Below are 12,529 nucleotides of genomic sequence, written 5' to 3' on the forward strand. Positions count from 1 at the left end.
GAGGACCAGCACAAGAATGACCAAAGAATATAGCTTCATCCGTGTGAGAACCTGTGTTGGCTAGACAAGCTGATGAGTTTTTAAATAAATTAAATAAGTACAGGTTAATAATTGTTATATTTTAGCTTCTGAAGACAATAAAGGTAAAAACAAAGTGCAAGAATCAACAGTTTAAAAATATTTATAGTCTAAAAAAGCACAGCCATCTGTGTGCTTAAAGGAACTGGAAACTTGTATGTTTGCTGATATTCCAAGTATCCCTCTGAGGATGTAAAAAATGCTTAACTGGAATGGACCCTGATCCTTGGCTGTCACTGAATTCACTGGAAGCAGGTTTGGGTTTGTGATCTGGAACAATATGCAAGGTGGGCTTTTAAGCCGGGGATAAATGGACTATTTACGAATTTCTTAGTTTCTCTTCTTTTTCTTTCCCTGTCCAGCTCCCCCAACAGACTCTCCCTCCAACTCTTTGACAATATTAGGAGCCCACCAAGGGCTGGTTCTCTTTCAAGTCTTCTAGTAAACACAAGGATTTCTCACTAGAAATTCCCTTCCATGGATGTCTTTCACAGTCGATCACATGCAGTAGTAGGAAACGTCTCACTCTTCTAGGTCAAGTGGGCTTCCATCATTCTCACACATGTGGCCAAGCTCTGCCCTTTGCTTTATCGTTGCCTTCTGCAGCACACCAGTGAAGTTCACAAGGGCAACCTTTCTTTCTTCACTTTATGAATGGTAGCATGATTATACTAAAGACCACGTATGGTATCTCAGCCTGGCATTTATTCATCGTTTCAGCACTTATTCTTTCCCTGGCAGTATGGGTAGTCTGACAACATATTTTGGTGGTCTGCCATACAGACTCTTTTTCATGTTTGCTTGGTGGGTAGACATTAATTGGCTTGTTTGGGGTTTGTCTGAACAACCAGAAGAAGATATTTTGAACAGTATTGTGGACAATGTCTGCCTGAAAAGCTGTACAAATTGGCAAGGAGAATTGAGAGACCTGAAATAACTTTTAACTCTATTATCAGGATATATCCAAAACTGAAAGAATCTCTGTTTAGAAATCAGGAGAAGAGGTTGAATTCTTTTGTGTTTTAAAGTAGGACTTGCTGTCAATAAAGTTATGCAGCCTCTGACTTGATTGTGCATTTCTTAGGTCAGTCTCATAAGGAAGGACATAAAGAAAAAATGAGACTATAGATGTGGGCATCAGTAAAGTCTTCAAGATTCCCATTTACATTCCTGGTAAAAATAGACTCCTAATGATAATAGGAAAAGAGAGAAGAATTGAGACAAAGAGGAAAGTATATATGTGACCGTTAAGGAGAATCAGGCTCAAGAAAAGGTGAATTTGTTAATTTACAAAGGAGTCAATCTTTTCACTGACTAATGGTATTTTTGTTGTTGTTGTTGTTTTGAAGATTGGGGTGGGAAGATCAATCTAGATTTATCTTTTTGTTAATGTTATGTTTTGTAAGCATATATAGAGATTTCTTTCTTAAAATTGGCATTCTGTATTACTTGGGAAATAATTAAGAAAGGATTCCCTGCATACAGAAAACACTTTCCAAAATCAAGGTTCACTTGGCAAGGAGAGGGAATCAACTGATGCTGTAATGACTTCCTGAGTCTGAAAAAAATTGGACGTGGTGAGCAAAGAAATATTCATACATCCAAGGTGTCCTTGAGGAAAACAAGTCTTCTAAGGCTTAGAAGATAAAGCAGCAAGCTCTGAGGCTCACAGGGGCAGAAATTAATGGCTAACAGAAAAAGAATTAAAAGGCTTCAGTCTTTAGTAGTTTCAAAGGAACAGTTTCCTTTGTTTTCCTTGCCTTAAATGGAGGCTGATGAGGATCCTGGAGAACTAGGTTTAACCTGGATGCAGAGTCTTAGAAGTCTGAAAGAAGCATTTTTGGCTTTGACCCAAATGATAACCTAACACTGAGCCTCGTGTTGCACAGAACTGAAGTCAGCTCCACAGATCAGTGCTGAACATGCCCTTTATGGTCTTCATGACCTCCTGGGGACACCAGAAATCACCATTCCCACCCCTCAGCTTGAAGGTGATAATGTAAAGGAGAGGACATCTGGGTTTCCAAAGGAGTGAACCTTTCCATCAGTCAGTTGGTGTCTGTCTTTCAAATCTTTATTATTCATGCTCGAGGAGTGGCACTGCCAAACTGTACCTATCTAAATGTTCAGTTTCTCGTCTAAAAGCATTTTGCCCACTCTCCTGCTCTCTGAATACAGTGAGATGAACAGCCCTTTGGATTCGTCTCTCTTCATTTACTGCAGAGAAATCATAGACAACTGATTTGATTTAGGCTATATCAAATTCCTAGCTGGCTATGGTGAGGAGAGAATTATCCAGCCCTAGCTTGCTGGGTCTAGGTCTGAGTATGACAAAGAAAGCAAAGAAAAAGAGAGTGTCAGTGAAAGTGGGTAAGATAAATAGACATAAAAATAGCAGATCTTTACTTCAGGCTGTGTAAGGTAAAATGTCATGTGGATGTGACTGGGTTAATGGCATCTGCTGCAATAGCACTGCCTGCTGAAGCTTGACTATCACAGAGGACAGGGTGCAAGAGATAGTCAAAGGGCTAGCAGAATCAGCAAAGTCAGAGAAGGAAATGGGTCCAGCTTTCCTGAAGAAGACTTATTCCAGAAGGGAAGTTTAGCTGAAGGGAACCATATTTTTGTTTTGTATCAGTCCTAAAGTGACTTCATGAGAGACAAGATATCAAAGATATATTCAGGGTAATGTGGTGTTGAGATCTGGGTCATTGGGCTGAGGTCCAAAGAACTGAACAGCCCTAGGAGAAAGCAGTGGTCTCTGGCTCCAAGTTCGTTCTCTCTTAAGGATTGCGGTATGAAGGGAAGACAGTATTTCTCCCTGGGGTAAGCAAAATTTGGCTAACCGAGCACCTTGATGCTCTTTTAATTTGTGCATTGTTTTGGGGTTTCTTTGTTTGCCTGTGACTTCTTCAGACAGTTACCACCTGGAACACGTTGTGTTTGCCATTTCATTCATTTTCTTTCCATGGAGATGGGAGGTGTGCAAGGCCTGTTGAAGAATACATTCATTCAGGAGCTCTAGGTAACACTTGTGAGTTCTTTGATCATTATTTGAATTTCTGAATTTATCTGCTTTTGTACCCAATCTACAAACTGAAAGAAGCATCTATAATTCTCAACCAGGGAGGTGGGGTAGCCAAAAGATTTTCACAGGGTTCACACCATACCAAAATAGGCCAGTGGGAGGCTATGCTGGGGATGTCTAGCAGTTTCCATTCTAATTTGGAAACAGCCCCTCAGTATATCTGATTGCTCTGGTCCTAAGCTGTTACCTTAGATCAGAACGGAGATGGCTGGTGATCCAACATCAGCTGCATCTATATGAGTGGAAAAAGTAGATGAGGGTGGTTTAAGCGTAGTGATCCCTGAATGCTAATGTAAAGAGAGCTAATGTAAAGAGAAACATATTTGGCAGCAATACAAGTCAGACACTCTGAGGATTTCAAAACTGTGTCTTTTTTTTATAACAATAATAAATTTGTCAGTTATGTGGGCAAACATTTTGAAAAATGAATGTCTTTTACTGCATTCAGAGCCATTGCTCCACATCCAGTGAGATAATGGCCAATAAAACTGAGCTGGGATGTCGAGTTCTGCATTGCTAAAGCCTTCATTATGTATGGTTTTAGAAAATGTACACATGTGCCAGAGTGTCTCATTGTTCTTTTTCTGGTTTATTATTTTGACAGTATGAAGTGGTTCTGATTCCAGCTATGAAATGCAAGTTTAGCTTATATTGATCCTGCTGTCCATGTATAGGTCCTTAGCAGCTTTGCAGGATGCTGTTAACAGCAATTATGTTACATTTGCAGCTGAACCATACTGTGCTCTGTTTCCTATTGAAACAAAATTGCATCTCAGTCCAAATGTACTTGCTTCATGCTTTTTATTTTTTGTTTGTTTTCATTATAGAGGGGCATAGTTGAGATCCCCCAATTATTTTGAATGCTTAGAGAGAGTCAAGAGCCAATCTGTTTCAATATACTTGGGCATCTCAAGGCAGGGAATGTGGCTTTGCGGTTCCCAAAACCGCATTGTTAAATGGCTGTCTCTCTGCTGTGGCTTCATAGTATAGCATCCACAGTCTGACCAGACTACTTTTGTCTTTATAGATTTTTAGATATTTAGGCCAGATTCTTCATTTGGTGTTAGGCTGAAGCTCACCGGATAACTCAGATTTCCAATACATCTTTGACAAATCCAGTAACTCCTTGTTTGTCAAAAATTTATAGTTTGTCAGGCTGGCAAAAACTTAGGAGTTCTCTAACGAGGTTCAGTTTTCAGCATTCAAGGGAAGTCCCCCCTCTCATGAGAAGTTAGCATCTGAATTTGTAGGCATGTCACAGTACCAGTCCAGTTGTTGGTTCTTTAAATGTTATAAATCCAATTCACAACATCACCACTTCCCATGTAGTGTCTTTTTTTTCCTAACTGGTATACAGTTTAAAAAATGATGTATATGCTGCACCCTTTGTCAGATGCTTGGAGGGATGGCGTTACAGACACGACGACTTCAAACAGCATTGAAATACTGCAGCCTTTAGGGTTGGATATGTGAGGTCTTTTTGTAGTGAGACCAAAGCTATGCTAGGAAAAATGCGACACCTCAGGCTGAAACAAAGTTAATAGACAGGGGCATGTGCTTGCATAAAAAACTACCCAGATATATCATAGAATATTTTAAAATACAAGAACAATGTGGTACCAAAGAAATGAATGAAGGGATCATTGGTTGAGTGTAAACCAGGCAATGTTCTGGCAACACCAAAGGGCTTACAAAATGCTAGAAGAACTACTGCACCATCACTGATATATCTCATCAGATCCAAACTGAACTCCTTGAGGGACTGTGCCATGTATTTTTTCAGCACAGATGGACAAATGTCTGATGAAATTATGGTTATGAATAGCATTGTGCCTTTGCAGGAAAGACTTGGGCACACAGCACATTAAGACTTTACCATTTAAAACACTATGCTGGCAGAATGGTGGCAAGACAGTGGGACATGGGCTGGCTCCCGCCATGCTCTGCTCCAAAGGACACCTTTCTGAGAGGTCAGCAATGTATTAGTTGAGTGCTAGTTCTCCTTGAGTTGAGTGTATTAGTTCTCCTTGAGTAAGGAGAAGTTCAGTGCCGGCAGTACATCAGCCAGAGGATCAAAAAATGGAAACTGTTATTCTCCACTACTACTTTCCTATCTCTGACACCTTGTCTGTAGTGCATAGTTTTAGTGCAGTACTGTCCCATGCATCTGTCTGGGGCTGTGTGCTGTACCAAAAGAGTGTACGGAGATTTCCTGTTCCGCCTAGTAGGTTACTGCACAGACATATCACTAGAAAAACTGTTCCTGAAGTCACCTGGACAGATTTTGTTTCTGGTCATATACATTCGGAGGAATGCTGTAGTCTTCAGTACTATTCGTTGGATTGTACAGGCAATGGGGGGGGGGGGGAATCAGACCCTTCAAGCAATTGCAGTCATTCATAACTGTTGTAAGACGTGCCTCAAAAAGTCTGTCATGAATTCCAGGGGACCAAGGCACTTGTTTCTTTTTAGACTAGACTCTGACACTACAGCAAACCTAAGAAAAATCCCCAGGAGTGTTTGTAGACATAGTGGCCACACAGTGCAGAGTGCTGGTGCCACAGGTATCATAGAATCATAGAATGGTTAGGGTTGGAAAGGACCTTAAGATCATCTAGTTCCAACCCCCCTGCCATGGGCAGGGACACCTCACTCTAAACCATGTCACCCAAGGCCCCGTCCAACCTGGCCTTGAACACTGCCAGGGATGGAGCATTCACAACCTCCCTGGGCAACCCATTCCAGTGCCTCATCACCCTCACAAGAAAGAATTTCCTCCTTATATCCAATCTAAACTTCCCCTGTTTAAGTTTTAACCCATTACCCCTTGTCCTATCACTACAGTCCCTAATGAAGAGTCCCTCCCCAGCATCCCTATAGCCCCCCTTCAGATACTGGAAGGCTGCTATGAGGTCTCAACGCAGCCTTCTCTTCTCCAGGCTGAACAGCCCCAACTTTCTCAGCCTATCTTCATATGGGAGGTGCTCCAGTCCCCTGATCATCCTCGTGGCCCTCCTCTGGACTTGTTCCAACAGTTCCATGTCCTTTTTATGTTGAGGACACCAGAACTGCACACAATACTCCAAGTGAGGTATCATTCAGGTATGGTTCAAATGTCAAAAGACTGTGAGGTTGGAAATGGTAACGACACTTTTTTTGCTAGAGCAGATAATTGCCTGTATCTCAAGTCCTGCGACTAACTTGATAGAAATGTAGTCTTCTGCCCAGATCCAGCCCAGATCAAACTTGTCTTGGTGAGCAGTCTGCTGGTGGAGAGACCCAGAGCCTGTTGCTGTGAAACCCTGGTGTGAGGCCATTATACCCCTCTCCTCCCAGTATCAAACATCCTAGTTTTATGACACGTGCAACAGATGGTACAATAGAAAGACAGAGCTGTTGGTTCTCTGCCTGTCACCTGAAAGCTGTCTGTCTGGCATGGAAGTAGCTTCTCAAAGATAGGCTTCCTGCTTTTCTCATGGTCAGACCACACTATAGAGAAAGGATTTATTAAAACACAAATGGGAGAGAAGCGGGAGGGTCCTGGGGAGCCTGGGATGGGGTAACTTTTCCTTGAAATAGTGCAATTAGGTTGTGTTAAGATCAGACCCTGTCATGGAAAATTAGCCCTGAAGACAACTTTGAGAGATCATTAAAGTATCTTTCCATCTGAAGGAAAGTGCAGCTATAATGGCATAATCCTTAACAGAGGTGTATATAACTTCTCCATAAAGGCTTGAAGTTGAGGCCTCAAAGATTAAATTAGCATTAGCAAGCTATAGCAATGAGCAGCTGTGATTACTAGAATTAAGCCTGTATTCTAAGGAGCTGGAACAATTAATCATCATTTTAAAATATCAATGTGTAGGCTAATTAGCCAAGCCACAAAGCTAATTCAGAATTAAGCTCTGGAGAAAGGTGAGACAGTAACTATCCTGTTCTGGCTATTTTTATTTTCCCCTCCTTCAAAACTGAGCTCGCCCTGTGTCTTTTATGATACCAGATTGACTAAAGATACATAACATCTTAACACCTTTTGGTAGTGGGGAAGGAGGAGGATTGCAGTCAGAAATGAAGGCATCCAGCCTCGTTTTAACTGCAAGTTTCCTTCTGCCTTATATTACATTGGGTGGAGGTGAGCAGGTGGTGTGTGGTAAGGTAGTAACTAGTTAAGACTCTCTAACTTCTTACCTGCCTTAACTTAGAAGCCATTAAGCTCCTCTCAGTGGGTTTGCAAAAACTGCTGCTGAAAATCTGTATTTATTACTAACTTGAGTCTATTTAGTGTAAGTATCTGGCCAACAGGTTTTGTCTGTTTTGTGCTTACTATGGCCTTCTTTTAGCAGCCTCTCCTTCCAAAATTGCTGAGGGATGTATGAAGAAAATTATCTGTGAACGGTAGTCTTGACTTCAGAACTGGGTCATGAGTTACTGTGAGAATTGGTCCTTAAAACTAAACTGTCAGCAGGAATCATTGAAATTGCTAGGAGATACACTGTTTGAAAACTCAGCTTCTTTTTACCTGCACAACTTCTTGTCAAGCTCTGTGAGGATTTGATTCCAAGCCCAGTACAGCCAAAGGAGATGACTGTTTGTGCTTCAGGAAGGCTGGGATTTGGACATAAGTTAGGCTTGCTTTATAGCACAGATGTAATTCTATCACATACCTTCATCTCTCTCTCATATTTCGCTCTAGAGCCAAAGTAGTTAAGGCCACAGGATTCTGAGCTGAGTGCGTCTTTTACAGATATAAATCCGTTTTCTAAAACGGGAAAAAGAGAAGTATACTGTGACTGACAGCTCAATCTGAGCTTTGCATCTAAGCAAAACCCCAGTCCTCGTGCAAGGCAGGAAGTGAATTGCAGAGCTTCAGAAATAGCACAGAAACCTACATTCTGCTTGCAAATGCACTGTTCATAGCTCCCACAGGGGCTGTAGCTCAACCCCGTGCAACAAAGGCAGCAATCTGGGTGTGGAATAACACGTAAAAAACTGTGTTATGATGTACACTCACAATAAGGCTGCCTTACAGCAAGTATGAAATCTTCTAATTGCTTGGAGTATGTGTTGGAAGGTTGCCTTAATGCAGAGAGTTTGCATGGGAATGGAGCTGAGTGTGGCAAGAGCGGGATGTAGAAGGATCAGCCTGGTCCCATGAACCTTCAGTTCGGTCAGGCCTAGTTCATGCTAAGGGGAAGTGAGTCAAAATCCAGCACCTTTGGCTGAGCATGGGAAGCAAGACCTGGCATTTATGGCTAATAAGAGGGGTCAAAAGTAGTTCTGGGCAGGTTGGGCTCCATCCCCCAGTCTGTTTTGCTTTGGTTTCTTTCTATTACAGTGGGACTGGGTTTAAATTACAGTGGGTGTGTGGAGTGAAGTCTGACTCTTAAAATGACCCAGAAAAGAGGTTCAGCTGACCCTGTATGCTTTTTCCCAGTTTCCAGGGCTGCCACTTCCTTTCTTTGCAGAATTCTGTTATTTCTAAGGTACAGCATGAGCAAGAACACAAGTGTACACAATATGTATAAATGCATGCCTGCAGATTACTTTGGTAGTGGTGACATCACAGTATGTGATAGTGCACGGAAAGGGCCAAGCTGAAAACAAACCAGCTGTCAAATCCTGACATCCCATGTCAGTGCTAAATCAAGAACACAAGCTGGATTGTGCCTTGTATGGTCTGGTGAGGGAATTCGCATGGAGCACTGACATGCTGGCTGCAACTATGGGAGGCCTGCTGGCATTGTGCAGATGAGCACAAGCACACCCTTCCTCTTAACCCACTGTGCAGAATCCAGGGCATTCTCAAAGTATTGTGCAAGGTACAGCTACATGTGCATCATCCATGTCTGGTGCATTGCTTCTAGGGGCCAGTGGGAAAGCTGAGTCCAAGTGTCCTCACTAGGCCATTGACAATTGGAAAGGATTGGAGAGGTGTTAGGAAGACGTGTTCTAATTCCACCAGTGAGGCACAGGTTGTTTTTTTGCACCAGTGATGTCATTTGCTGCATCAACAGGCTGCTGAATCTACCAGCATCTATTCAGGGAGTGTTAAGACCACAGGGGATTGAACTGCTTTTTTGAAAGGCATGAGTTTCTAACACTTATGGAAGACTTGTGGATGAAATGAGAAAAATCCTGACATTTCTAGAGAAGCAGTTAGAAGCAAGAGGCATAGGCACATGCATGCTGTTGTATTCTGTCATCGTGTTTAACGTAGTTCATAATTAATGTGTGTGTGTGTAAATGCACATCTGTTTGTTAAGTACTTCCTCTACTTATGATCCTAGGAGTTTTCTTGTTAAAAATGAAGAAAATATTTTATTTCATATCACCTATATTTGCAATCCCATTGCAAGAGAATGTTTTGTGGTAGCTTCTGTTAGTGCATCTCAAGAACAAATATCTGAATATGGTTTATTCAAATATACCAAGCACATTTGGTGGCAATGATGGAAATAACAAACCTTTTAGAATGTCACTTTTTAGTCGCCTGAACAGAAAGTAAACAAGCCCCTTGTTCACTCCCACCTCAAACAATAAGAATCTGGAAATTGTTTTAAATGCTGGAAAACACCCATAGGAGACACAAAATGGAGAAACAGTATTGTCAACTTTCCCGAATGATTAATCCTGGATTTTAAACTAGACAAACAAAGTTTCATCTCAGACAGTAATTTTCAGAAAATCACAACTAAATGAGAGGACAGCTTTCCACCAGCCCAGTTGAGTTTTTATTTCCATCTGTACTGCATGGTACCCTTTTCTGTGATTAATCCCGGGGGAGAACTCGGTGTGAGGCAGGTTACGGGGAAACCGTCAAATGAAAGCAGTTTTGCATCTTTTAAAACACAGCTATTTTACTACAGAAAGTGAAGGAGGCAAGCACAGGATATTTGATGGCTGGACTTCTACCCCCACCAGCATACAATGGCAGAGCTTAGATTTGGGCTGCGGGGGGGGGTGGGTACTACCACCCTTACTTAGGTGGAGCCACACAAGAATGTCTACATCCCAGGCTACAAATGGGAATAACTTGTCATCAGCCAATTCCATCAGTAGGAGAAGGCTTGTACTTCTTTTCTTACTGTGCATAATAGTTTTCCCTGCCAACAGCTTCATTGATCAAGGTTTAAATGCAGGCAGGGAACTGACATTTGCTGTCCTCTCCCCAGAAAGAGAAATGCTGGCTCTGCAACCTCATGAATGAAGGAAAAAAATGAAATCACCTTGCTCCCCTTCTGCAAAGCAGTCATTAACCTCGCTAACAAGGAAGGAGGTGCTTTTTTTAAGCCCCATGCCTGAGGGATTATACATGCAATTACTCTTAATGTCAGCATTGATGTTTCTGAGTAAGTATGTACCCTCCTGAAAACATATCCCAAGCAAGCAGAGGTTCTGACTATGCAGATTTATACCAAGAGAATGGAGGAGAACATAGGTTACAAAATAAAGGCCAAGCCAGCCCTGTTTATGATAAAGGGATATCTATATGATTTCATTCATAAAAGTAAATTTCAATGAATATACATACATATATATAATACCGCATGAAAACCAAAAGGCTACTCACCAGTACTTTAATATTGTGCCTTAATAAAACAACACTTTCCAGATCCAGTCATGACTTTAAGCCAGATCATGGCTAAAAATATTAAGGAAAGGATCACCACAGCAACAGTCACATCGCTCCCCTTCTGCAGAAGAAATGGAAAAACACTCAAACTTTGCCAACCTGAATAAATTATCCAGATTATCAGAACTGTAAGGAAAGCTGTGTGTAGCCAGCTCTTTGTGCTTGGGTGCCAGTGAGAGTATGCACATGTGTTAAATGGATTGCAGCCCGCTAAATACATATGTCAAAGGGGACAGCTATGAAAATACGCCCAAGAGAATTACAAATTACCATGGTTGTACCTTACTTGACCAGCAGATATGTGCAGCGTGGTGCTCACTGCAGCACTGGGGGACTCCCATCCAGCTGCCTCTGGGGGCATGGAGATGGGATGGAGGACACAGGTTCTCTCTTGCTCCTGCTTCAGTGTGAAGCCAGAAAATGGCTAACATGCTCACCCTGATTCAGAAGCCCAGACTCACTCTTGCTTCAGGCTGGCAGTTGTTTTGTGTTGGTCACAGTTTGCTTTGCCAAAGAAAATCATCTCATTATCCAGGAAGGGAAAAACAGGGTAAAAGTGGGGAGGGGGGCAGGAGAAGTATTGTCACTGGTTGGCTTTACCCACCTTCTGCAGGCATCTTCACTGGAAGACTCCTTTTACCAAGCTTCCTGTATGGTCATCAAAGAGAAGCTGGCTTTTTTAGAGGCAACCCAAGGAAAGGACGTGACACAGGATAGCGGTAATGATGTCAAGATCTTTAGCAAATTCAGTATGCATCAATGACTTTAAAGTCATGTTAGGGAAGCCCAAAAGCATGTGGCTTTTGAGAACAGGAATTCAAGGCAAATCTTGGAGTGCAAAGGCTGTGTGCTTCCATTCCTGGCTCTAACACTTGTTCAGCTCTTTGTTGGTCTGGTACTAAACTCTGGATTGTCAGCCAGCCAGCGAGCTGCCATCGCTTTCTGGCTTGGATTTCTAGCTTGAAACGGCCTTCAGTTTTTCTGGGATCACACATTTTAAACAAACTGTGTGACTGGTCTGTGTCTTCAGCCTTTTGTTCTTTTGAGGCTCACGGATGTTTTGCTAAGGAGGTTCATGCTCCTGCTGAAAAAAAAATTAGCCTATTCATAGAAGACTTGCTTTTTTTTCTTAGTTTTCTTTGCAAGCCAGTGCAGACTGGGCTCAGTTAGATGAGCTAAGTAATCCCAGTGGTATCCTGGCCCCAACTGGAGCATCTACCAAATGGTGGGTCCAGCATATACTGTAATGTCGGTGCAGACTGAATTCCTGTAATGACCCATACCTGATGGTAATGTGCCTGAAAAATGGCTAAGATGACTGCTGTCAGAGGCGTATGGGGCTTTCTCCTGACTTGCAGTACATGCTCTTCAGGGTCTTTGGGTGCCAGTGGCAGAGGTGTACATGAAAAGCAGGAAGTTTGTTTGATCACAGCTGCAGAGCTCTCTTGCTTTCACTGTCACCACATCCACCTTATTGTATAGAACAGTTTAGGGCAAAATTGGTTGCTTTGCAGTATTGTACTTTTTTTTTTTTTTTTAATTTGAAGGATGCTATGGGCCCATCTACCCCTTGCTCTCTTTTCTGACCTTTCCTATTTGCCACCTTGCTGTGCCCACTGTGGGTGCAAGGCTGGCAGCCTGCTGAACTGCAGAATCTTGCCACATGGCATGTGCTTTTGGGCAGGGTTTTGTGCTGGCTGACAGCGACACTGAACCATTGCAGTGGGGAA

General features: G+C 42.3%; 1 long non-coding RNA gene across 1 annotated transcript in view; it reads left to right on the forward strand.

The window, feature by feature from the left end:
* The window catches only part of LOC133208581 (uncharacterized), a 61,457-nt gene extending 49,200 nt beyond the window's left edge, over positions 1 to 12,257 (forward strand). Inside the window, exons 5-6 of the long non-coding RNA XR_009724440.1 lie at positions 10,339 to 10,515; positions 11,933 to 12,257. This is a non-coding gene — a long non-coding RNA (uncharacterized LOC133208581). The remainder of the gene's footprint in view (positions 1 to 10,338; positions 10,516 to 11,932) is intronic.
* The last annotated feature ends 272 nt before the right edge of the window (positions 12,258 to 12,529 follow it).

This window comes from Neopsephotus bourkii, unplaced genomic scaffold (genome assembly GCF_033783945.1).
Source record: "Neopsephotus bourkii isolate Nb327-2 ecotype Australia unplaced genomic scaffold, CSIRO-AGI_Nbou_v1 NB_272, whole genome shotgun sequence".
NCBI classification, from domain to species: Eukaryota; Metazoa; Chordata; class Aves; order Psittaciformes; family Psittacidae; genus Neopsephotus; species Neopsephotus bourkii.